Here is a 26,035-nt window from a genome sequence, read left to right as displayed (position 1 = left end):
ATACAATTTAAAAACAACTTTCACATTTTTTTTCACAATTTCCTCCATGAACGTCTAAGGAAATTGCTGTGGGCCTTAAGTAGCATTTACATAACACTATTATATAATCTGACCCTAATGCAATGAAAGAGTTTACAAAAAGCAATATATATGTCATCTGCATTCAATAAAAAAAAAACGGAATTGCAGTTTTTAATGCCACCAATACTATCCCACTCACAGAGATTTGGTTTAATGTGCTATTTTGGTGGTTTATAGCAAATTTTGCTATCAAATGAGATTTTGCATTGTATAGGCCTACTGAAATACAGCGCTGTGCCTCAGAGATACTGAATCCTTATCGTGTCTCCTGCATGTCAATCTCATGCTTCAGGAAGCCTCATCCTCTTCAGCGTAAAGCTTTTGAAAAATACTGAGTTGTTAGATGGGGGGGGATGAAGTAAGACCGTGATTCATATAGCGCTGCTTCTGGATGTCTCACACCACGGTGGTCTCGGTCTGTAGGAAAGACTGGGCTCTGGAGTTCCGATGGAATTGGGCCATGTTTTCTGTGCCGTTCCGGGATATGGATGAACTGTGAAGACGATAGTCACGACCGATGTAACGCTTTAAACGCAAACTCCGCCACTTCCTCTTGAGTTCGCTCTGGACCTGCAAAGCAGTCAAGTATAACATCCATTAGCATTAGCATTAGCATTAGCACAGAAACACAGTCAGTGTTTTCGTTAATGCATCTCTTTCTGACTGAATAAATCTTTATTACAAAATAAATTACTAAAATAAAATTACAATTCAATTACAGTATTCTAATTTAAAGTAGCTGTTTATATTAACATTGTTCATTTTAATTTCTATTATTAATATTTTAAAATTTCGATGAGAGCAAAGCTGAATTTTCAGCCATTACTCCAGTCTTCAGTGTAATATTTTTGTAGAAATCATGATACATTTTTTCAAGACACTTTGATGAATAGAAAGTTAAAAAGCAGCATTTGTTCTGAATATAATTTTTTTTAAAATCTAGATTAATTAAAATCTAATTGTTGATCTTAAATAATCTTACTGACGTCAAACTGTGGAGCTTTTGTGAAAGTTTAAGAAGATATATATATATAATCACTAGTCATACATTTAGGCATATTCTCACCTGAAAAGATCCCAGACCAAGGTCAAAGAATATTTTATAGTTTTCCATCTCTCCATTTTCTTCTATGATGTAAACGAAAACAACATAGTTGATGCCAAACAGAGGGATCAAGAGAAGTGTGGACTTGGCCAACCTCCTGAAAAGAGAAAGAAGAGTAACAGGATTTGAACGGAGTGATGAGAGGGACCCCTACTGTTATGATAGCATGGCAATTTTTGTCAAATAGACAGTATATTTTCAAGCACACAACAGAGAGCTCCAAACTGAAATCTCAAAGGGAAAAGCGCATCATAGGAGAGCCATCAAATAGAGCACAGCCTCTCATGCATTAGCGACAGGGCACTCAAATGTGCCACTCTCAGCAAAACAAAAACTCAGATTGCTACAAATCGCAGCATAAATATTTCACCACCATTTCAATGCATACACATTTAGCAATGCACAATAGATAGTGGAAGACCTGGATAAAAATGGAAAGCAGCCATCCATTTCCAACCATTTTCTGAAATTCATGCTAGAATGCAACTCCTGGTAAATTTAAAAGGGAGATCTCAGCTATGACCTGAATAGCATGTAAGAGGGTTCAACCATGGTGCCTGATGGCATGTTTGCAGAATAGAATATTAGTTGGCATTCATTTGCAATACCTGTACTGGGACTGATCGTTTCCACCAACATCAGGACACCTCAGTTTCTGGACCAGTATTCGAATGATGCTGATGAACAGAATAAAGTTCAACTGTAGAACACAGAAAGGAAGAGAAAAAGATTTTATATCATTCCTCTTTTATACAATGACATTATCCAGACTAAACATTACCACTGTTCGCTGGATCTGACACAAGAACTTCTCAAAACATTCTGTAAGACTTGAAACAGATTACAGGATTATTGCACACACTGTGACACAACGTCTTAAAGGAACCAAAAATGAAAATTCTCACCATTTATTCACCCTTTTAAGTCATTCTAAACCTATATAATTTGAATTTTGTCCATAAAATGAAACTCAAATAGATCCAGTGTTGACACCAGTGACGTTCATTGTATGGGCAAATGTATCTTCAATATGTTCCACAGATGTAAGTCACACCAGTTTGGAATGACATGATGACAATATTTTCATTTTTGGCTGAATTATCCCTTTTAGGAGTTGATCTGGCGTTTAAAATGACACTAGAAACACTAAATGTCATTCAAGTTAATAAAATCTATGCTTCGCACCAAAAGCTGTTTACAGCATACGTCTAAAAAATAAAACATTTCATTTACACCACTCAGCAGTGCAAGCAATGCATTTAAGCCCAATGCCAGGTTTTAAATGTGATGAAATAATGTACACAAGCTAAATGTGTATTCTCTCATGGATCAAGGATGACAGGGTGACTAATAAGCATGGAAATGGCAAGATGGCTAGGCGGCTATTTGGTGGTGGAAGAGCGTGATGAAGCTCAGACAGACTCATCCCCCATAAACAGCATTCTTTCAGTCTGACTTACAACCTGGCACACTGGAGCCACAGACCCACTCAACAACATCACCACCAGGAACATTCCTCCTGTGCTTCTTTAAACATAAAGCTCACTAAATTTAGCGTGAGAGGGATATTTTACAACTTTTGGTTTATCTGTCCATTTAGAGTGTTTTTGTCCGAGTGTGTGCATGTCAGTGTGTTTTTGCTTTTTGATTTGCTTTTAGGGCATTATTGCATGATACCTTTGTGATTGTATGATTCTAAATGACAAAACTTATGTATAGTGTATATTGTATGTATATATAAATGCCTATCACTAAATAATTGTATTTGTTAGTGTACAATTAAGTACTGTATGTCACAGTGTACACTACTGATCACAAGTTTGAGGTCAGAAGACAGTAAAATATTACAGATAGTTTCAAATTAGTTAATTATAAAAATTGGAGTTAATTATAATTTTTGTCCAGCAAGGACACATTAAATTAACCAAAAGGGATGTAAAGATATTTATAATGTTACAAACGATTTTTGATATTGTTCTGTAATTTAAATGACATTACTGGAATAAATGATATATACATGAAATTCACTTTTTTTTTAAAAGTGGTCTGATCACATAATAATAATAATAATAATAATACAATTATTTTATTTTTCTTAATATTCTTCAAATACCATGTCTTATTTCATTTCACACTGATGTCAACCAGAACTGATTTTTGAAAAAACTTAATATAGGGTAAAATATTTTATGGTCACATAATGTCACAATTGGGAAACTCACAATTTATATAAATATTATAAATATTGACCACTATAAATATTGAAATAGTTTATACATTAATTTATTGACATTTTCAGGAACAAGGATTAAAAATTTCAAATCTATAAATAAAAGGTATTTGACAAGTAGAAAAAATTAATAAAGTAATGGTAACAAGTCAACAAGTTTCCAAGGGATTTAATGTATGAAAACAACAAAAAAAGACTGAACATTTATTTAACAAAAAGAAAAGACTTTAAATCTAACAAACAATCCAAAATGTACCCGAAGTTGGGGGAAAAAACACCCATTTGAAAACGGAAGTAAAACTGGTGGTTGACATTTTTTTGTCTAGTCCCACTACTCAGTGTATTTCATACTAAGCCTGTAATACATCATCTATAAACAACTAAGTGATGTGCAGGTTATCAGAGCTGCAGCAGTTAATAGGAAGAGACAAAAACCAGCCTCTGTGCTGGCTTTGGATGAGATGACGGATTGTTTCCTTCTTCAGACAGTCTCTTATTTATTGTTGGATGTGGTATGTGTTTCAGGGAATGCCCATGGAAAACTTCTGGAGAATTTCAGATTAAAAGTGACACTAATATGGCACTTGGACTTCAACATGCGACCCAAGGCCCTGGAAAAGGTGAGCATTATTTAGATGATGTCTAAGTAGTCTGTTTAGACTTTAAGGTAATGTAATCTTTAATGTTAAAATAAGAGGTTGATTATCTTGAAAAGTGCACTATCAGACAATGCTAATCAGTTGTTGCAATGCTGGCTCAACCAATGGCGTGAGTTTCAGACCAACAGCGGATAATGTCTGAAAAACCTCAAAAACTTCGAAAACAGTCAATCATTTTGAAATTCCATTTGGTGACGCAGAAATGACATGTTTTGACAAATCAAAGCAAGAGCCTATTAAAAGCCTCTGTCTCTTCTGAAGAATAAATAATTTAAGCTAAATATAACCTTCACTCTAATGTACTAAATTAAGTGTGAAAGACAACCTGGTCTAATATATGTGTACATTCATCAGGTGATATCACTTTGCTGTGAACCCTAAAACGATATCAGGTGTCCTTTAAAAAAGAATCAATACCCCAAGGTTAGAAGATCAATGTCCAATTTAATTCCTCAGCGGGCTTGTTTTAATTTCTCTGAAGTGTCCCGGGGCAGGACTTCTTTGAAGCGAAGCAAGCCGGGGCTCAAGAAATCAGGTTTCAGACAGGTTTGACTCAAGGTCGATCAGTGTTCTTACTAACGCCTTAGGAAGACGACTTTAGTCATCTCTGTTAATTTCCACGAGAGAACTCTGAGAGGATGGGAATGTGCCCTCTGCTACTGTCTCTCTACCCTTCAGGAAATTGCTTTAATGTTTCATTTCCCCCGACACAGGATCAGAATGAAAAACAGCGAACTGTCCCCTCATCGCTCAAACGAGCAGCGTAGAGTCATCTGGGCAGCATCCCAAACCGCACGACTGCCAACCGACTTACTGCGGAGCACGTGCTGAACTCTGGGTGATGTCAAAATTCCATCTGCGATAATTTTGATGGAAAACATTTCAAGGGAGACGTACCGTCTCTCTAAACATTAAAGAACAATACGCAAGTAAAACATAAAACAAGATTTTCCTTGTATGGCCCACTCTGATAAACCACAGTGTGTTTGTCAGAAGCAAAGAGTTTAGCCAATGATAACTGAGCTAATTTACATAGACTGGTTTTGCTACTGTACCATTAACACTGTTTAATTTTTTATTTTAGAAAAATGTTTAATATTTTCATGTATTCTATGCAAAAAAGTAAATGAAACTTCAATTGTTTTTATTAATATATATATATATATATATATATATATATATATATATATATATATATATATTATATATATATATATTTTTTCAGGACTCACTCATTTTTTCTTTCACACAGCGTAGAGTTATTTTGACATGATGATATTAAATGATCATTATTTTCTCATGGTTAAATCACACACTTCATACAAATATTTTATATTTATATATATTATATAAAAAAATAAATAAAAAATTTCTATTTTTTTTTTATATATATATATATATATATATATATATATATATATATATATATATATATATTATGTATGTATATAATTTTTATGTTTTTATTTATTTTAAGTATTATACTATTGAATAAAAAAAAAAAATCCAGTATGTATCACTGTTTCCACAAAACTATTAAGCACCATGACTGTTTTCAACATTACTTATAAGAAATGTTTCTTGAGCAGCAAACTTCCTGACCCCAAATTTTTGAAAAGAATAAATGAATTAATGATTGAATTAATTAATTAATGAATAAATAAGGGGGAGGGTGATAAAAAGGGATGTGAGAGTTAAAAACAGGAAATATTCATTGTGAGATATAAAGTGGTCACAATAAGAAATAAATTGTGAAAATTGTAAGATAAAGTAAATTATGAGAAAATAAGTTGCAAATGAAAGATATGAAGTCACATAGTGAGAAATAAAATCATAATTACAGTAAATAAAGGTATCAGGGGAAAAGTCATAATTAACTTTTAATTTAATTAAAAAAATTTTTTTTTTACTCTGAAGCAGAAATGGGTTTCCACCAAAAAACAAATGCACAAGTTACTGTATACGTGAAGCAAATCTGTTGCTCTGCTTACAGAGATGTCAAACAGGTTGTAATGAAATCCAGTTCAAATCCGATTTCTATGCTGGATCATCCTGTTTTTGTGTCTATAGCCTCAGACAGGCTGATTTGCACCATTTCAAGGCTACTTCAGTCACGGCACGCATCTCCTTTCAACATATAGCCAATCAGAGCAGGCCGATGTGTCAGCATGTCTGCTCTGATCCTTGGTATCACCTCAAGTCACACTGACAACTCACTGCGCTTCACAGGACTGTTTATCCAGCCATAAGAGGCGTTTGCCCTCGCTGCTGGAGATGATGCGTGTCCATGAATGCCCAAAACTACACGCTCATGACAGAAGCAAGGAATATAAAACACACATGCTGACATTTTTATAGAGAATCCCTCTAATAATAATAGTTGATTTCGTTTCAACTTTCTTGAGTTAAAGCAGATTTGAGTCCTGTCATATTCAAGTATTTGCTTTCTCTGAAATACAGTATTCCCCGGTGCAGTTTAATGTCATTTTGGTGTATAACCAAGACTTGACATTTCTGCATCATAATTTATTAAATTGTAAAATTTTACATTCAAAATGCCTTGGCTGAACTTTGACTCTTGCCAACTGACTTGTGTTAATCTGGGACATTTTAATACTTAATAGGACATTTATTCATCATAATACTTACTACAACTTAAACGGGGTATAAGATACTTAACATTTGCATTTAAATCCTTATTTAATCCTTGCATTTAAATCCTTATTTAAGTTAGTATGCCAGGGAGGTTTCATCTGATTATGTTGGAGACATTCCTTTTTATCAAAATGACAGTTTCTCCATACAGTCTCCAACATTCGATTTGGCAAACGTTCCTCTCGTTCCCTGAATTCTCAGGACTGCCTACCCCTGAAAAATAGCACTGATCTATTAAGAGCATTTATTTGATAAATAATGCCATGAAGACATAATTGGTTAACAAATCTTATGTCAAAACCGGCCATGGGTATGAGCTAAAAACATCTCATGACTTACAAAAAGACATGTTTGACTAAAGCTTACAAACATGTGGGGAAAAATGTCCATTCACATTCCTATTAAGGCTAGGAGAGTTGTGTTTATGGGACGTCCCCTGATGCATTTATAATGGCAATGAAGAAAGAACATAATAACAGTGCCAGGTGTTTCACTTATTACAGCTTATGAATAAATGTAAAATAAATCACAGTAAGCTCAGTTACAGTTCAGCTCATTAATAGGAAAATCAGTTACTCATTTTCCTGATAATAAAGACAATCCCCCTTCCCCCAAAACTGATCAAAAATTAAATTTTTAATGTTACAGAAGATTTATATGATCAATGTTGTTCTTTTGAACTTTCTATTCATCACAGGATCCTGAAACAATGTATCACAGTTTCCACAAAAATATTTAGCAGCACAACTGATTTTGACATTGATAATAATAATAAATGTTTCTTGAGCTCCAAATTCAGTTTTGCCATCACAGGAATAAATTACACTTTTAAATATATATTAAAATAGAAAGCAGGTATTTTAAATTGTAAAACTATTTTACAATATTATACAGTTTTTACTGCAATTTTAATCAAAAAAATGCCTTGGTGAGCATAGAAGACTTCCTTCAAAAACAAAAACCTTACCATTGCAAACTTTTGAACAGTAGTGTATTTTTTCACAAAATTACATTTTTGATCTATGTTGTTTTTGTAATACTTTCAATTTGGAGGTTTAATCTGAGGAGCATTGTTCTTAGGTGTCACAACTTTGAGTTCTGAAGAAAATAATAATTTTTAGAAATCGTTAGAATGTGCACATCACGACAAGATGTTTTCTTTAGTACATGGTTTGATTTGAGTAAGTAACACTTACTGTACATCAGCAGAGGTCAGCCTATAATTCTGACAATTAGATTTAATTATTGTATTGTAATTATGTTTTATGTCAAAGTTTCTTTAGATACCGGCTAATCGGCAATCTTTTTTTTTTTTACTAACATTTGTTGTTTGGTGAGTGTTAAGTTAACTACAGACCTGTAATATGTGAATTAATATAAAGTAAAATTCTAAAAACATAAATTGCCATCTAATCACCAAATACAGAACACTTGCAGAACAAATTAATGAAAACTTCCCAGAATCCTGTGAACTCCAAATGATTCGGTTCACGCCTCTGCTCTGGGGTCTGTCTTGACACTGGCAGTGCTATAGTTCACTTCCCTCCATTCCAGTAGCACATGATTATCTCTAAAGCACAATCGCAGGATGAAACAGTAAATTTCACGGGCGATTGGCTGTTTCATGATGAACCGAGAGAATCTAGTTTTGTAATAAGACCAAACGTTACATGTTACTGGACATTTATATATTTTTTTATATTCTGCTGCCATAAAGGAACAAAAGCACCTCTCTGTTCTGATTCTTTTATCATCTGCTCTTTTTTTGGCTCTCTGGGACTCTTTTCAACTTCAAACGCATCTAAAATCATTTGTCTCTAAATTCGGGATCCTGAGAAATATAATACGGAGAGCAATTTGGTTGAAAGCCCATGTAAATACACTTGAGCCAGCTGCTCGCTTTCTTTTAAAAATCTAGTGCTTTCTATGACTGTTTGTCTCTGGCAGACACACGCATGAACACACACACACACACACACACACACATGCATGTACGCACTCGCATTTCCAAATGCACACAAACACAGTCTCTGCCCCAAAGGTGGTCCCAGCTGGCATAGATTCAGGCTAGATAGTGGGTACTAAAAGGTTCAGGGTCCTGAAGTGCCCTCAGATTTTTTTTGTGGTTGTAGCACATGTGGAGGGAACAACAGTGCCTTTCAGACAAAATATCTTCCTTTACCACTGCCACTCATGCATAGCTCCTTCAGGATGGGAAGCACAATGATCCTAAACGCTGTGTACAATCAAAAGCCCCATACTGACGGAATCTTTTTTGAAGACGTGTATGTGCAGTAAATCTGGGAAAGATCTGACTAAATTTAGTCACTCACCTTGCTTGCATTCGGGGTGGGCTCAAAGCAAGCGCTGTGGACGCTGGGATACACGTCGGACCAGCCTTCCATAGTGCAGTTCCTGCTAATGATGCCTAGAACAAACAGACATCGCTTCGTTAACAGCCAGTTTATCAGAGAGATTAACGGCAATTTAGACTGACAGCCAGCATTAGTGAGTGTTTTGGTAAGTAACGCTTCACAACAGTGCACATTGCCGAAAGCCCAGAGATATCAGAGAAAACTAAACACAGAAATAAGCTAATCAAAGAAATGAATCAAGAATAGAGTAAAGCTCAACACAGCCTACCAAGAAATGTTTCACCCAAAATTAAAAGCCAAAATAAAAGCAAAAACATTTAAAGAAAATGATGCTTTAAGTATCACTGTAATTTTTGCCATTGTTTTTATGCTAATTAAATGCATTTCATTCCTCAATTTTTTTTTTTTTTACTATTTAAACCAAACATACTGCATATACACTATCGTTCAAAGGTTTGGGGTCAGCAAGAATTCTTTTTTTTTTAAAGAAATGTATTTTATTCAGCAAGGGTGCATTAAATTGATCAAAATAGACAGTAAACATATTTACAAAAGATTTCTGTGCTGTTCTTTTGAGCTTTCTATTCATCAAAGAATCTGGGAAAAAAAGCATCACAGTTTCCACAAAATTATTAAGGTGCACAATTGTTTTCAACATTGATCGTGAGAAAAGTTTCTAGAATGATTTATGAGGGAACATGTGACACTGAAGACCAGAGTAATGGCTGCTAAAAAAAATTAAAATAAATTTAAATAGAACACATGTACTATTTCACAATACTGTATTATTACAATATTACTGTTCAAATAAATACAGCCTTCGTGAACATAAGGGATTTGAATGAAAATTAACATTATTAACATTTTAAATTAAATTCAAGGCAGTAAAAACAAATGTTGTTTACACTCAAATGTATTTATTCAGCATGGTAATATAAACTTTTTTCAAGTTATGTTAATGAGAATATAAGCATGAGACTGCTCATAATGAGAATCAAGGGTTTGAATGTGCATTGAATAGTGCATGCAAAAATCTTAATGGTCCTAAAAATAGGCATCTTTTTTAAGCAAAATATGTTTTTTTATATATTTTTCCTTTTGATTGTAGAGTGGAGAGATTCTTTTTTTACTGTGCCTTTTTACATGAGCTGCACTCACTCATTATACTTTAAATACTTTTAATACATTATACTAAATCCATATGGCACCAGTGATAATGGAATAGCTTTGCACATCACTAATGCATTCAGTCAAGGCTGAGAGGCAGAGGCTGAGTGTTAAGTATAAATACAGAATATTTGTGTTTCATGCATTAAAAGTGTCTGCGTGTAGGCTTGCTAATACTCTCAGTAACAAAACAACAGCCTCCTACACGTTGCATTGCATCAATGACCAACATTACACCTGGAGAAGAGCAGCTGGCAGGCTAACAAAGAGTACATGAACACATTTACACATCAACCAAACATTACAACACCCAACAGACAAGAAAACCAGTAGGCTGCAACATAGATTTTTTTTAACATTTGATTTAAAAATAGTACTGGATAAAGTGAAGAACAATTAAATGTATTTTAAAGATAATGCATGATAAAATACTTTATTCTATCCCAGTTGAATGTGCAGAGACAACTACCTGTTTAAGTAAACAAACTATAGGTTGATTTATCTGAAAGCTATTGAAAAATTATGTAAAAGTTGTATAATTATATTTATTCATTATAAAACACAATCATCTAATTTATAAATCATCATTATGAAAATTTATTTTTGCAATTTGTAATGTAAAAATGTAAGACGTAAATTAGATTAGTCCAACACTTTTCACAAAATATCGTTAACAATTTTTTTTTTCATTTATAGAGTAATTTATGAAAGCCCATTTCCGCCATGGAATAATTTTTTTTAATTAATTGTGACTTCTTACAATCTTACAATTCAATTAGATTTTTTTCTCAAAATTACTTGATATAAAATTAGACTTGCAAAATATAAACTCACAATTCAGAGAAGAAAAGTTGGAATTGTGAGCTATAAACTCGCAATCGAGAGAGAAAAAAAAGAATTGTAAGAAAATTATTATTACCTATTATCTATTATTATAAAAGCAATTATCTTTTTTTATCCTTTATTTATTGTTTCTTGTGGTGGAAACAAGCTTTATTTTCCCCAGAGATATTTTTTTCAAACATTTTTCCCAGAGATAAAAAAATTGGCATCAGTTTTAATAACAATTTAATGGATTGCAAAAAAAAAAAAGGGAAATCAGGACTTTTCGAACCTACAAAAGCCAAAGATAACTGTATATTTACTAACATCAGTACTCTGTGATTGTGAAAACACTTTGTGCGACTACTTCTAATGCGTTACTCAGAGCTTCTTGTGACATGAGTATGTTCTATGTATATTTTAGGACTGAGGAAAGCAGAATTAATATTTAATGGCATTTCATCGGGCCAAATATGAGGGCGAGCACAACTACATCACTGTAGAGCACTTTGCTAGAGAGAGAGAATGTAAACTCTCCTGACATGTATCAACATGGAGATTTATTTTTGTCCGTGTGCAGCCTGAAACAAATCCCCCAAATACACACCCACACATGCTCACACACACCCAGCCATGCAGATCAGAACACACATGTGTATACAGACACTCAAACACACACATGAGCCCAACAAAAGGGGCTGTCTGTGCAAACAGACAGATTCAGGCTTTATAATAAAAGTGCTAACTGACCCATCTTTGAAAACCTGGACCACCTTATTCACCCTATTCACATCGATCTGCTAATGTACGTCAACATGTGAGCTTTTATCTTGAATTCAAACAGTCAGAACGGTAATCAAACATGCATTTGTCCAGGAGCATAAGTGCTTTGCAGGAGCACAATGCGGGACTGCTTTGCTGCTTCAACAAATGCAAAGGCGCAGAGCTTTGTGCATCACAAGCCTGACAGACAGCTACTTTCCATTCTGTGCATGGCACATTAGTCCAAAACCCTCATGTCTAACATGACATTCGTAACAAAGAAAGAAGGATAAATGTGGAGTCATTTTTAAGTCCTCCAGAGGGCTACTGTAGAGAAGACAGGTGTACTGCAGTAATGTAACTCATTGGTTGTATTTTTTTTATTTATTTTTTGATGCAAAAGACCCCTTGACTATTAAATATGTAAAAAAAAAAAAAAAAAAAAGTTATTGTAATAATATTTCACAATATTACATTTTTGTATTTTGTATCAAATGGAGCCTTGGTGAGCATAAGAGACTTCTTTCAACAACAACAACAACAATAATAATAATAAATAGATAAATCTTTGGAATGGTACACATATCAGGGTTATTTTAGTATCATTGTAATAATATTATAGTTTTAAATAATATTTTAAAGTATTAAAAGCTATTTTGTTTACTTTTTTCAGTTGTATTTAATTCAATTTAATTTCAGTTTAGTACATCAAGATAAACTAAATAAAAATATGAAATGTTGTTTCGGAAACTAGCTGAAATAAAATAAGTTAAGTTTTTTTATATATATATTTTGTTTTATTTCAGTTAAAGTTTCAAGAACAAAAAAGTAACAAAAAATAAATGTTAAGTAACAAAAATTGTTTTGTATATTAAATATATTACTATTTATTACAATTTAAGTAATTATTTATTAGTACACAGCTGCTCTATTTATTATACATAAATAAACATAATAACATAAATTTAAAAACTGTGCAGCGCTGTCGCACTTCAGGGGTCCTGAGTTTGAATCCTGTCTTGCAGACCTTTCCCGATCCCGTCCCCCTCTCTCTCCCTATTTGCTTCCTGTCCACTTACTGTCCTATTGAAATAAAAGGCATAAAATGCCCAAAACATTCTATAAATATTTTTTATAGACATAAATATTTCACAATAAATATCCCTTACAACCTCCAGTATTAATGTAAAAGCTGAAAGTGGAAAAGAAAAGTAACATTTTGCAAAGTAGACCTTTCTTTTTTACACTTTCTTTCTCTAAAACTTGACCCCAACTAAAACGGAAACCCCCCTGATGTATCGTACATGAGCTCAGTCGAAGAAGAGGAGAGGGCTGAGCCATTTACTGCCCACACAACCTCGAGGCACCTGAATCTACCTCGTACAATGAGAACAAGTGAAATATATATATCTGTTCTACCCCTTACAATCCATTAACCTCTGTCAAAGGATTGGAAATATATCCCTCTGAATACTGGGTTGAGAAAGTGCTTTGCTTTTTTGAGAGCTACTTTAGGGGGGAAAAAACAGCAGATAATATCTGGGGTAACAGTTAATGGAGCATAAATGATGCTGATGATGATGACAGTGATTCATCTGTGAAAAGTTCAGCCATACATTAGAAAGCTTGATTGGAAATGATAATCGTGTGCTATAAAACCACAGGTCAGCATGTATTTCCAGATGTTCTGGGCTAATTTGGCTCCTTAACTCGTGGATATCCAGCGGCACCATGTGTTCATGTGTTCCAGCATGACCTCTCCGAGCCAGCAAGTTAGAATGCTCACAAGGGCTGGAAATAGCCTGATTGTGGAATCAGTGCTGTATGTACTCCCACACTCTGGAGCTTGATAGACAACTTCTCTGTAGGGAAGAAAGGGTGTGCTGGTTCTGTGCCATTGGCTCGGGTCCACGGGTCAATGAGCATGTCCGAGCAGAAGGGGAAAGACATGATTCACTCACTCCAGCCTTCAGTTTACTCCCTTACTCATTAATTTACTCACACTCACACATGCACCCTCACAATCAGCACAGTTCACTCTTTCATTTACAAAAAGCTGGCCTTCAAATTGAAAATAAGAACAGTATATTACTTATCTGCTTTGTACACATACGAGCAAAACTAATCATAAACTTCATAAAATAGGGTTTTACAGCTTAATGCCATATGACGACCTGTTTAGGTTTGTATATGCACTGGTGAAACCCTTTGGAGAACATCTAGACATCTGTTCATAAAGGACAGCTCTCTGAGGTACTTACAAAATAGAACCTGTAAGTTCTTGAAAGACTGTCAACTATTTCTTCATTAATGTCCAAAAAAGTGAAAGGTTTTGAAATATATATTGAAGTTTCTTTAAGACAGGGCCCAAACTTTTTAATCCAAAGGGCCAAAAATCAAACTTTACAAAAGTAAATGTTGCATTATTTCCAAATATATTATATTAAAATGAATTAAATTCAATTATTAAAGGGATAGTCATTAATTGCCCACTCTCATGTTGTTCCAAACCCATAAGCACAAGAACCAGAACACAAATGATATTTTTGATGAAATCCAAGAGCTTCATAGACAGCAACACAACTACCACGTTCAAAGCCCAGAAAGGTAGTAAGGACATCGTTATAATAGTCCATGTGACATCAGTGGTTCAATCGTAATTTCTGTATTTTATTAAAAATATCTTAATTTGTGTTCGGAAGATGAAAGGAGGTCTTAAGAGTTTGGAACGACATGAAGGTAAGTAATTAATTACATAATTTTCATTTTTGGGTGAACTATCCCTTTAATTTAAATAATTAAACAATAATAAATAATTTTGGGGGATTTTTAAATTACTATTTAAAAATCACTTAATTCAATTTTATTTGTAATAATTTTTTACACTTCAAAAATGAAACAACATTTTTTAAAATACAAGCAAAATTATCAATTATAAATTCAAAAATTGGAAAGGAAGATGCTTCAGTTGAATGTTTTTTGTTACATTGCATGGCAGGCCAAATCAAAGGTCATCACAGGCCCTGTTTAAGCATAATATCTTAAAAGGGCAACAACCAATACTACACATTTTTTAATTTACTGGTATCAGCTGATTTTGGATCTCAGCATCATGTTAAAATGGATAAATGACAGTTTGCAAATATTAATGTCAAATTTACCATCTCTGGAGAACAAATTTTTTAGGGCAGCGGGGCAGGTGTTGACGACCACCTCTCCAATATCGGCATGGTGCCAGCAAGAAATATTGTCCCACATTCCCTGGCAACCTGTAGGGATGTAGAAACAGAAAACAATATAAAAGCTTAACACATCTGGATCTTAAAATTTGCTGAAATAGCAGAACTTTCAGCAAAATTAGTGCAGCAATGCACGTGAGAAACTTGACATGTGTTTGACAGGAACCTGGGAAAATGTTTAGTTTGGGATAAGATCCGCATTCATTGACTTATGTTCTTGAGAGTCTTTCTGCTTTATGTGTTGAGTGTATTTGAATATGTCTTCTCTTTTAACCTAACCCTACAAATATCATCCGAGTTTGCCTTTCATTTAGCATAGGTTAGGTACTACAGATACATATACTACAGATAGATAAGTTAGATACAACCAAAACAAAAACAAAAAAGGGTAAAGTCACTGGATCTCATGAGACCGGCCCACAGGGACGAGATGCATTCCAGCAACTGCGGTTAGACGAGTGTGTTGTGAAGGTCTGGACATAAATAGAAAGATGGTCAAAGTGGTCTGACAATGACATCACACCACCATACATCATCATCTACAACATCCAAACGCTCTCAGAAACATCACAGCAAAGAGGACATGCAGTCCTTTACATACTAAAGGAATAATTGACTTAAAAATTTAAAATTCTGTTTTAATTTACTCACCATCATGTTGTTCCAAATCTGTATATTTTTTTCTTCTTCTGTGGAACACTGTGTGTACGAGTAATAATGTATGAGTCATATCAATCACTTTTATGATACATTTACGCCGCTTTTTAGATCTTGAGAGGCCAGTCGCTCATTCCCTGTCTGTATATGGAAAAGAGTGGGCAGTACAAAATATTTTATAATATTATACACTACTGTGCAAAACTTTGGGGTCAGAGTCAATTTCATCTTCTGTTCCAAAGAAGAAGAAGAAGAAAAACGTCATGCAGGTTTGGACTAAATAATGACCGAATTTTCATTTTTGGGAACTATTCCTTTAAACCGCTGCGTCGTCTCTGAAACAGCTGGTTGTTTCTGAGGGAAAATAAGGAATCTAGACTAAGAGAAAATACGTCACTCATCAAACATTGTTTAAGACACAGTAAACATTGCCTCTGATTGGTCAGTGCTCAGTCCACTTTGCCCTTTTATGAACCATCAGAAATGTGGGATATATTAAGAGGTCCAAACAGCCTTTTTGCAGTCATCTCCAAAGGGATTTGTCACTCATTTCGCCAATTCGAATAGTCAAGTCCTGTGTGTATGTACTGCCAAATAATTACCATTAATTGGAACATCTGTCCACTGATGGACAACATACAACTGTCATAAAGGCAAACAAAGTAAAGCAGGGTCGTTCCCACACTTCTGATTTTATTCTGAAGTGGAAGCAAAGCATGAAGAACAACACACAAGTTAACATACATTTAAAAATAAAGAAAAGATATGACTGCATATTGATAGTGAGTTTGGCTTCTCCTTTTATAATATGATAATATGAGCTGGGAAAAAGCAGGAGGAAATTTTCAAAAGTCCTTTGAAACACAGTCATCACTGAAACATCTGGGTTTTTAAAAGCTTCAAAGTAGGATCTTAAAGGTCTCATCATAATACTATGAATATCTTTGTTCCATTAAAAAAGTGATATATCTTCTGTTACTTCATCCAGGCTCACTTTGATCAATTTGGTTTGGTTAAATCACTTTATGAAGTATAAAATCACATACAAATGTTTGGGGTCTTTAAGATTTCTCTTTGAAATAAATTGATACTTTTATTCAGCAAGGATACATTAAATTGACATTAAAGTGGGTGGAAATAAAGACTTATAATGCTACAAAAGATTTATCTTTTAAATAAATACTGTTCTTTTGAACTTTCTATTAATTATAGAATCCTAAAAAAATGTATAAGGCTCCACAAAAAATATTAAGTGGCAAAACAGTTTTTTTTCTTCCTCACTTTATTTACAAATTTTCAAGTATTACAAATTTTTTCAATATTTCAGCAATACAGTTTAGATAACATTTTAACACTAGGTATAAAGAAAAGGGATCCGAATAAAAAAAAAGGAAACTAAGAAACTATCAAAATAACAGATACAATCAATTATCCTTAAGTAGTAAAGCGCAATTAGTTATCCCTAAAAAAAATACACAAATTACCCTCAGCAACCCCCCACCCTACCCAAAAAAATAAAAAAATAAAATAAAAACACATTCTGCACTTGTGCCAGCTAGTCAGAGAAAATGAAACACTACATAATACAAGTGTGGTCACCCACTAGGGGGAAATTGAATAAAATCATTATTTTCAGTTGAGCAGGGGGGTATACGTTTTCATATTCTCAAGAAAAGAGCCCCTAATTTGATAAAAGTTTTTGAAGAGCCCTTCAGTGAATGTCTAATCAATTCCAGTTTGATAAAGTGAAAAATCTCTTTAATCCACATTGAGTGGGGGCAAAACAGTTTTTAACACTGATAATGAAAATGTTTCTTGAGCACCAAATCCGCATATTAGAATGATTTCTGAAAGATCATGTGACAGTGAAGACTGGAGTAATGGATTCTTAAAAATTCAGATTTGCCATCGCAGTAATAAATTACATTTTAAAATAGAAAACAGTTATTTTAAATTATCATAAGATTTCACAATATTACTGTTTTTGATCAATGAAGCCTATAAGAGACTTCTTTCAAAAACATTAAAAAGGTTATTGTGAGATAAAGTTTAAAATAAGAAAGTCAAGAAATGAAGTCACAATTGTGAGGCAAAGTTACTCTAAGAAGGAAACGGGCTTCCATATGTGGGTCATGTCCAATCCAGACAATATAAATATCTAATTCAACATTGACCTTAAAAGCTGCAACTGAACCACTATCAGTCAACAGTAAATGTGATTCTACATCTGTCAGAGCAAACACTGCATGCCAACAGAAAAACAACGAGATATTAACTGATTATGTAGGACAAACAATATGGCGAGAGCTCATTCACATATCTTTCACTCTATTGTTTATGGGGAACATGACACAAATACACACAACACTACACATCTTTCAAAGATTGCCTAGTGAACTGCTGTTTCACATTCTGGCCATTCAAAAATACTGTACATAACGGATGCTGTAAGTGGATTTAGAAGATGATGTAACATGCGTGTGCACTCACACACGCACTAATACAGTACCTTTAGTGTGCGGAGGCAGCTCGTCTGCCAGCATGCCCAAACATTCCTTCTCAGCCATCTGCAGTTCATACAGAAAGTGACAGTTTGCATGCATCGCGCTGACCTTAGGGGGCAAAGGAAAGAAAATCAGCCATATGATCTCAATGCTACTTCCTTCCAAGTAGTAACAAAAAAAAGTCTCAGTCAGTGTTGTTTTCGTATTACTGAGATTCTATTATAGGTTTTATTTTATTTTTATTTATTTATTTATTTGTAGTTATTTGGGGGCTTTTATGCCTTTTTTTATTTGGATAGGACAGTAGAGTGATGACAGGAAAGCATTGGGTGAAGAGAAGAAAGCAGGATCGGCAAAGGACCTCGAGATGGGAATCCAATTTGGGTCGCCGTGAGCGCAGTGGAGCTGTAAATCAACGCACTAACCACATGACATTTTTTGCTGAAAATGTACTCATTCTCAGGCCATCCAAGACGAGTTTGTTTCTTCATCAGAACAGATTTGGAGAAATTTCGCATTACATCAATTGTTCACCATTGGATCCTCTGCAGTGAATGGGTGCCACCAAAATGAGAGTCCAAACAGCTGATAAAAACATCACAATGATCCACAAGTAATCGACATGACTCTCAATTAACATCTTGTAAAGCAAACAGCTGTGTGTGTGTTTGTAAGAAACAAATCCAACGCGTTTTAATTTGAAACAGTCACTTCTGGCCAAAATACGAGTCCATAATTCATAATAACACTTCCTCCAGTGAAAAAGTTGTTTTAGACTGTTTGTGCTTGTAAACAGTGCTTGACCTACTGTATGCATATTTCTCTCCTGATTCAGACAAGATGGCTTTCTCACTGGAGAAAGCAATATTATATACAAAGGACTCATATTTTAGCTGTAAACCACAGTTTTAATTCAAAACAAATTGATTAAGTTAAAAATCATCAATTTGTTCATCACAAACACGTAGCTTTTAGGAGTCGTGTGGATTACTTTGTGGATTATTGTGATGTTTATAATAGCTGTTTGAACTTTCATTCTGACGGCACCCATTCACTGCAGAGGATCCAATGGTGAACAAGTGACGTAATGCTACATTTATCAAAATCTGTTTGAATGAATAAATAAACATAGCTGAACTAAGGGTGAGTGAATTTTCAGCATATTTTCATCTTTGGGTGACTTATTCTTTTTAATAGCTTTTAGATTTAATTTGAGTTATTTTATTATATTAAGTTAAACTAAATAAATATGAACAATGTAGCCTTGGCAACATGAAAAATTAAAAAAGAAATGATATTTTATTTCAAGTAACATTTTATGGTTTTAGTTTTAGTTCTAGTTAACTATAAATACCCTGGCCTCAATAACAATACATATTTCCATAGACATGCACCCTGCTTATGGATCTACATAAACATCACAAACCTCATAGGTTTGTCACCCGAATCGGTGCTTTAAGTAAGGCAGTGCTGAACTGCTAACTCAGTTAAGACGGCTTTCTGGTGACATCATCTGAAATGACTGATCAGCACAGTTGGACTCAAAGCTGTTGTGATCAAAGAGCCGCCACAAAGCCTGCTCAACTGATGGACAAAAAAATTCTCTATTATAAGAACTGTAATAATATCAAGGGAATTAACCAGAGTCACATGAAGTCATCAGTTAAAAATCTCATCCGTTGGTGTTCAGCCATGGATCGTTTTTGCTTTATAAACGTGGAAAAAATAATTCCGAAAATATAGGAAAAAATGTAAAAATACAAGCATTCTGTTTGACATCAAAGAGACTAAGAACATGAATATTTAAAAAAGAATTTGACATTTTTTAAACCTGAATGTTTTTATTGCAAGGTCACTGTCTTATGTATGTGTTTGCGAGCTCTTAAGTCACTTTGGCTTCGGGTTTTTCTGAGTGAACAGCACAGAGACAAATCAGCCTCAGATCAGAGGAGGACATAAGCTTACACTTTAAGTCTGTCATTGTTTGTCTCTTTCAAAATCTTGAGCAACATCTTTGACGGGAGCAGTTGTACTCATCCAAGCTGGGCTTTCTTCCCTATATATCACAGCTAGCAAGATCGACACGCACACTAATGATATGAGTGATTGTATCAGGATTATTCTGGATCATTACTGTCAAGGCAAATGCATGCTGGCTGAGATTAAATCAGGCTGAGAGCAATTACAGCCAAGTCGAAAACACATTTGACATTCTCACCAGGTTTTTTTTTTCCACCGATTTCTCAGCTTCCACTGACAGAGAATTAATTCAGTATGTGGATTACCAAAACTCTAAATTCAACCATCTCAGCACTACTAAAAATATCCAAATGAGCTCCTTTTGTACATCATATTTTAATGACATTTGTGAGGATAGTGAATCACTTGTATCAGTACTGATAGTTTGTTGTCCTGGTTTAGCAGACTGAGTCTCGTCAGCAGCCGGTCACCCGGCCACATATCTGACTCATCCTTCTGCTTCATGGGAATTTACATGTTTTTCAAAAATAATTTGTTGGGAAAACGAATAGAGGCTTTGTAGTTGAAAGGGGAGCATCTGGTGCAATAAACATGTAAAACAGCACCACCTGAGATTGGCGCTTTCTAAAAGTAAACCAAGTGAAGAGAATACAATAACTAAAATGTCAAAATGAGAGATTTCAGATAATCAGATAAATTACACTTATCAGAGCTCTAAAAGATGTTTCAAGTAAATATTGCTAACATTTATCTGAAAAGTCATTTTATTTAGACAAGACTCTGAGTTTATTTTTTGAAGTTAATACACTAACATGCAAAGGTTTGGGTCAGTAAGAGTTTCTTTTTACATTTTTTTTAAAAGGAGTCTCTTATGCTTACCAAGGCTACATTTATTTGATCAAAAATACAGTAAAAATAGACATATTTGTTGAATATTATTACAATTTAAAATACCTTTTAATAAAGTTTTCTACTTTAATTTATTTTAAAATATAATTTATTAATGTGATGGCAAAGCAAATTTTTCAGCATTACTTCAATCTTCTGTCACATGACCCTTCAGAAATCATTCAATAATATGCTGATTTGGTGCTCAAGGAACATTTTTTATTATAATCAATATTGAAAACAGTTGGGCTGCTTAAAATTGTCTTTACTATCCCTTCTGATCAATTTAATGTGTCTTTGCTTAATGAAGTATGAATTTCTTAAAAAATCACAACCTGCTGTTAAAAAGCCTATTATAGGTTTTTCAGCAACATTTAAACATTTAAAAATTAAAGGTAACATACAAAAATAGGAAACTATTTGTTTTAACCAACAGATATTGTACGTAATAAATTAAAACTTAAATATAAGTGAAATGTTACAGTTACTTCTGCCTCTTTCGTATATAAGAGAGACTGGGGCAAGTTGTCACAAAGGAGATATAGCCCTTGTGACAACTTGCCCCACATACTTTATTTATAAAAGAGGCCAAAGTAGCCATAACATTTACAGTCACATTTAGAGTGGCAGTATGTCCAGTGCATTTTCCTCTTTAAACAAAGATGACCTCTGTAATGTCACTCAGTCGGTAATGTCACTCAGTCACCCGATTTGTTTGCAATATCCGTTTGCATCCTTCTGTAGAGCTGTGCATGTGACACAGTTTCCTGCTCGCTCATGTTTAAACCCCACTGGAGCAACTGGCAACACAATCTCATTTCCATGTGTTTTTTAGAACTACAAATTTATTTGAAGGTCATGGGGGAAATTTACTAACAATGAAATGTTGCTAATCTTTTATTTTCACTGGACACAAAGACAAAGCGCAGCACATACAGCATCTGGTTAAACTGGATTGTGAGTGGTTAGTGAATAAAACATGGTTTTGCTCTGAACTGTTCAGATTTAAACCTACAATGTTAAATATATTTACTATATCTCCTCTTGCTTGACAGTGTGTTTCTGTGCTGACACATTCAAGATGACTTAAGCTGCATGAGGAGAAGCTGGATTCTGGGGGACCTTTACTGAACTGAAGTGGGTCAGCTGGAAAGCATGAAACTTTGCAAATGTCACCAACCGATTATCTGAGAACGTGTGGTCTTGTGTTTACGGTGAAAAGCAGTTGTGCAACTGTTATCAGTTTGCAAGCCAACTTTCCATTTCTCACACTAGAGCATAAAGCATCGCTTTAAAAGTAATTAAACACTCTCTCGACGAGAATAAGAAATGCATTTCAAGGTCAAAAGTGTTCTGAGATTTTATTGCTTCGCTTAAACAGTCGTGTTCCACACAAAAAGCGATGTTATTACTATCATAAACAAAGTAGAAAATCTTTTTTTGTGATTACTCACAGTATTTAGTAGAAAAATACCTCCTGTTTTCGTTTTTGTCATTTCAAAACCTAAACCACTATCAGAAGAATAACACATAGGCTATTTACATTTTTGTTGTTTCATGAATCATTTTGTGTTTTATTATTTATTTTTAAATTATAAAAACTTGTTTTTCCCTGTGTACTCAAATAAAGTATTTAGTGGAAAAGATCTTCTGGATTATTGTCGTTTTTGTACAGTATAGGAGGCTGGGATTGTGTTTAGAGGAAAAGAAAAAAAACATTTTTCTGCCACTAAAACATTGTATTTTTTAAGATCCACAAAAGCCTGTCACAAAAATACAATACGATACCATCAAACCCCAGGAGGACGAGAAGTAGCGAAAAAAAAAATGGCATTAAATGTTGCTGTATGAAAATGGTCAGGGATTGAATGGATTGAATTCTAATAGAGCACAACAACACACAACTTCCTCTCGGAGCTTTGATGGGATCTCTGTGTAATATGTCTGACGATACCTCTTGATCCACGGATTGAAAACCTTGTTTTAGGGGATTTTTGGGAGCAGAAATTCCATGAGCTTTCATATCATTGTAAATTAAAAAAGTAGTACAACAACAAAATTTTATTTTATATAAATATAAGAATTGCTGCACACAACGCAATTACGTTTGAGTGCATTCTTGATACTAATCCATGACAAAGACTGTAGAGTGGAAGGACAGTCATCTTGTATCATAATCCCTGTAGAAGACAAACTACACAAGATATACATGTTACATTTGAATTCTCCAGCCTACTAACATTGAGTTTGTGTGTTACATGGCGTCTCTGTGCCTCTGGGGATGCAGCCATATGGACACACTGTTGCACTTTAATTAAGGTCATAAAGAGATGCTCAATGATCTACAAGATAAGTAACTGATTAATGGATTTTTGAATAGATAAGCTTTGTCTTATTTAAAACGAGATTAACAGCAATGGCTTTTAAACAATAGCTTATATAAATGTATTTATGGTGCATAGTTTTTCCTGCATCTAAACTATTTATCTTTAATCTTGGTATTTACACTGAAAAATTGGGATTGGGATTGGTATCTTTTCCAGAAAAAAACCTGAATAGCCTTGAAACAACAAATTAATGTTAGAAGTAAAATTTAATGAGATAATACGACTTGTTTTCAGAGAATGTATCTTGAATATTAGGTATTTTTCACTTGTTTTAAGCACAATAAATTTATTCTATTTGCTCATTTGAATTTTCTAATAGCCAATTTGTTTTATGCATCAGATATTGCGACTAGTTATTAGACAGTTTACCTGGAATATTTGTTTTTTTTCACTTGTTTTATGCATAAAATGCATTACATTTATTTTATTTGGTTGTTAGTATATCTAACAGCCATTTTGTGCCATACATACAACGTTTAAACTTTATGAGACTTTATAAACTATAAAAGTGCATTAGAAGACCAATGTTGAAAGTACTTTTAAAGCATTTTTGCATACGTTTTAAAATGTTTAAGGAAAATCATTTAATTTTTAGATTGGCAAAAAAGCATATAGGTTTTTATTTGTCTGCAAGCCACCAGTTATATTCTGCACAGCAAGAAATTGAGTAGCTCGTGGCCTGATGAATCTTTTCGTGAGACCCCTTTGGGCGAAACACCTGAATCACCGCAGAGATCTTGTCTAGAATAGCCCTGACCCAGTTCTGACCGTTTTCTTTAAGACATTGTGTTATGTCTCTTTTTAACATATTTGAGACTCGTTTAAATTGTAATTTAATTTTAAACTGTATAAGAGTGAACAGCACAAGCAGGAATGAAAGCAGAGAGGTTGTTGCAAAGCGAAGATCAATAAACCAAATGCACTTAGAATAGAAATGTTGCACTTTTAACCCTAATGGCCTGCTTTCGCTGAAAAAATTATAAAAACAATTTTGTGTAGTCTACCTTAGATTAAACAAACTCTTTTTTTTCTTTCTTAAAGCGGAAGAAAACGTGGCTTGCTGACAGTTTGTACTCAATTAATATTTCTCAGAAAAAAAAGTTTATAATTTGTAGACACATAACTTCACATAGTCTTTGAAGCAAAAAAAGTAAATGTCTCCACTGTTAGTACCCAGGAAAAAAAAAAAAGATATAGCTCACTAAATGCACGTTGACCTTCAGTGACAACATGCTCCAATAACTGTGGATGCTTTAATGGGGTAAGTTGTCACAGCACAGCCTGACATTAAACAGCCTGTTATACACTTTTTAAAAAGTAAAGCAATAAAGCACAAAATGATTTGCAAAAATCTAAATGGTAGCCAATGTGTTATTCTTCTGAAAATCGCTGGTTTTGACATAATTTCTAGCTAGACCAGGCTGGTCACATAGCAGATTTTAATTATAGATCTAGGGCTAAGATCAACCTGGCAAAACCACCTTGTACCAATAACAAACCAACTATCATATTCCAAAACCAGTTTGACCACTGTAAGCTGATAAAAGCTGACTTTCATGATTTGTATTGCAGAACATTTGCATAAAACTATAAATATAACATAAAATACGTGACAATTTGACGTGACCTAAATAGTTCAAACCCTTAGTTAAATCTACATTATACAGTTGATACTTATCTGTGGTTTTTAGTGTGTTAGCTTATTCATCTAAGAGCTGTGGCTAAAATATAATAGTTTCGAGGGCATCATTCAAACACATTGTAATGGTTTTGAAACCAATATACAAAACCAAAATTAGCGAAACCTCGATATGTTGTATTTGGACTTTTCACTCAAATTTCATATTTACTGAAATACGGCCCTCATGCCAACACTTCGCCCATATTGACAGCTGAGAGCCACACACCTGAGGCGGAGTAGCTCAGAAGTAAAGGTAAAGTAGACTTCTTACCGCGTGCGGGTGCCAAACTAAGAGAAGAGCCAAACAATTCACGAGGTTCATCTTCATTTCTTGCTGGTTTCATGAATAATATATCTCTCTTTAGCGTAAATTCCGAGCAGTCCTCAGCATAAAGAGCGAGAAATCATCCTTCAAGGCAGAAGAAAACAAGCCACTTGTGCCAAGATGCCCGGTGAAAACACTTCTGAGCGCGTAGAATCCACGTGCGCTGTGCAGGAGGGCAGAGCGCGTGAGCGTCCGCTGAGGGGAGGCTGATGATACTGTTCCTCCTCCTTTAGATCGTCAGATGAGCCTTATGCACATACTACACTGCCAGCACTTGAGTGTTTATCTGCTTTGAGGTCACTCAAATTGGGGTGAGTTTGATGATTATGGGCTAGTTGTCACACTTTTTACTTCAGTAAATATTTCTCAGATTAGGTTTAGTTTTGAAAGTCGGTCTCTGTATAGACACATGCTTTAAATCATTGGCTACACAAAAGTGATGGAACATTTCCACTGTTCAGGAAAAAAACATAGAGGTCACTGAACACATTGCGACCTTTATAGACAACATGCCCCAA

At 34.2% G+C, this 26,035-nt stretch overlaps 1 pseudogene; it reads right to left on the bottom strand.

Annotated features, from left to right (window-relative positions):
* LOC107586787 (vasoactive intestinal polypeptide receptor 2-like) lies at positions 1-25,816 on the bottom strand (annotated as a pseudogene).
* Positions 25,817-26,035: the final 219 nt, after the last annotated feature.

The sequence above is a fragment of the Sinocyclocheilus grahami genome, unplaced genomic scaffold, assembly GCF_001515645.1.
Source record: "Sinocyclocheilus grahami isolate Dianchi unplaced genomic scaffold, SAMN03320097.WGS_v1.1 scaffold85.1, whole genome shotgun sequence".
NCBI lineage: Eukaryota > Metazoa > Chordata > Actinopteri > Cypriniformes > Cyprinidae > Sinocyclocheilus > Sinocyclocheilus grahami.
This window is presented reverse-complemented; position numbering and strand designations above follow the sequence as displayed.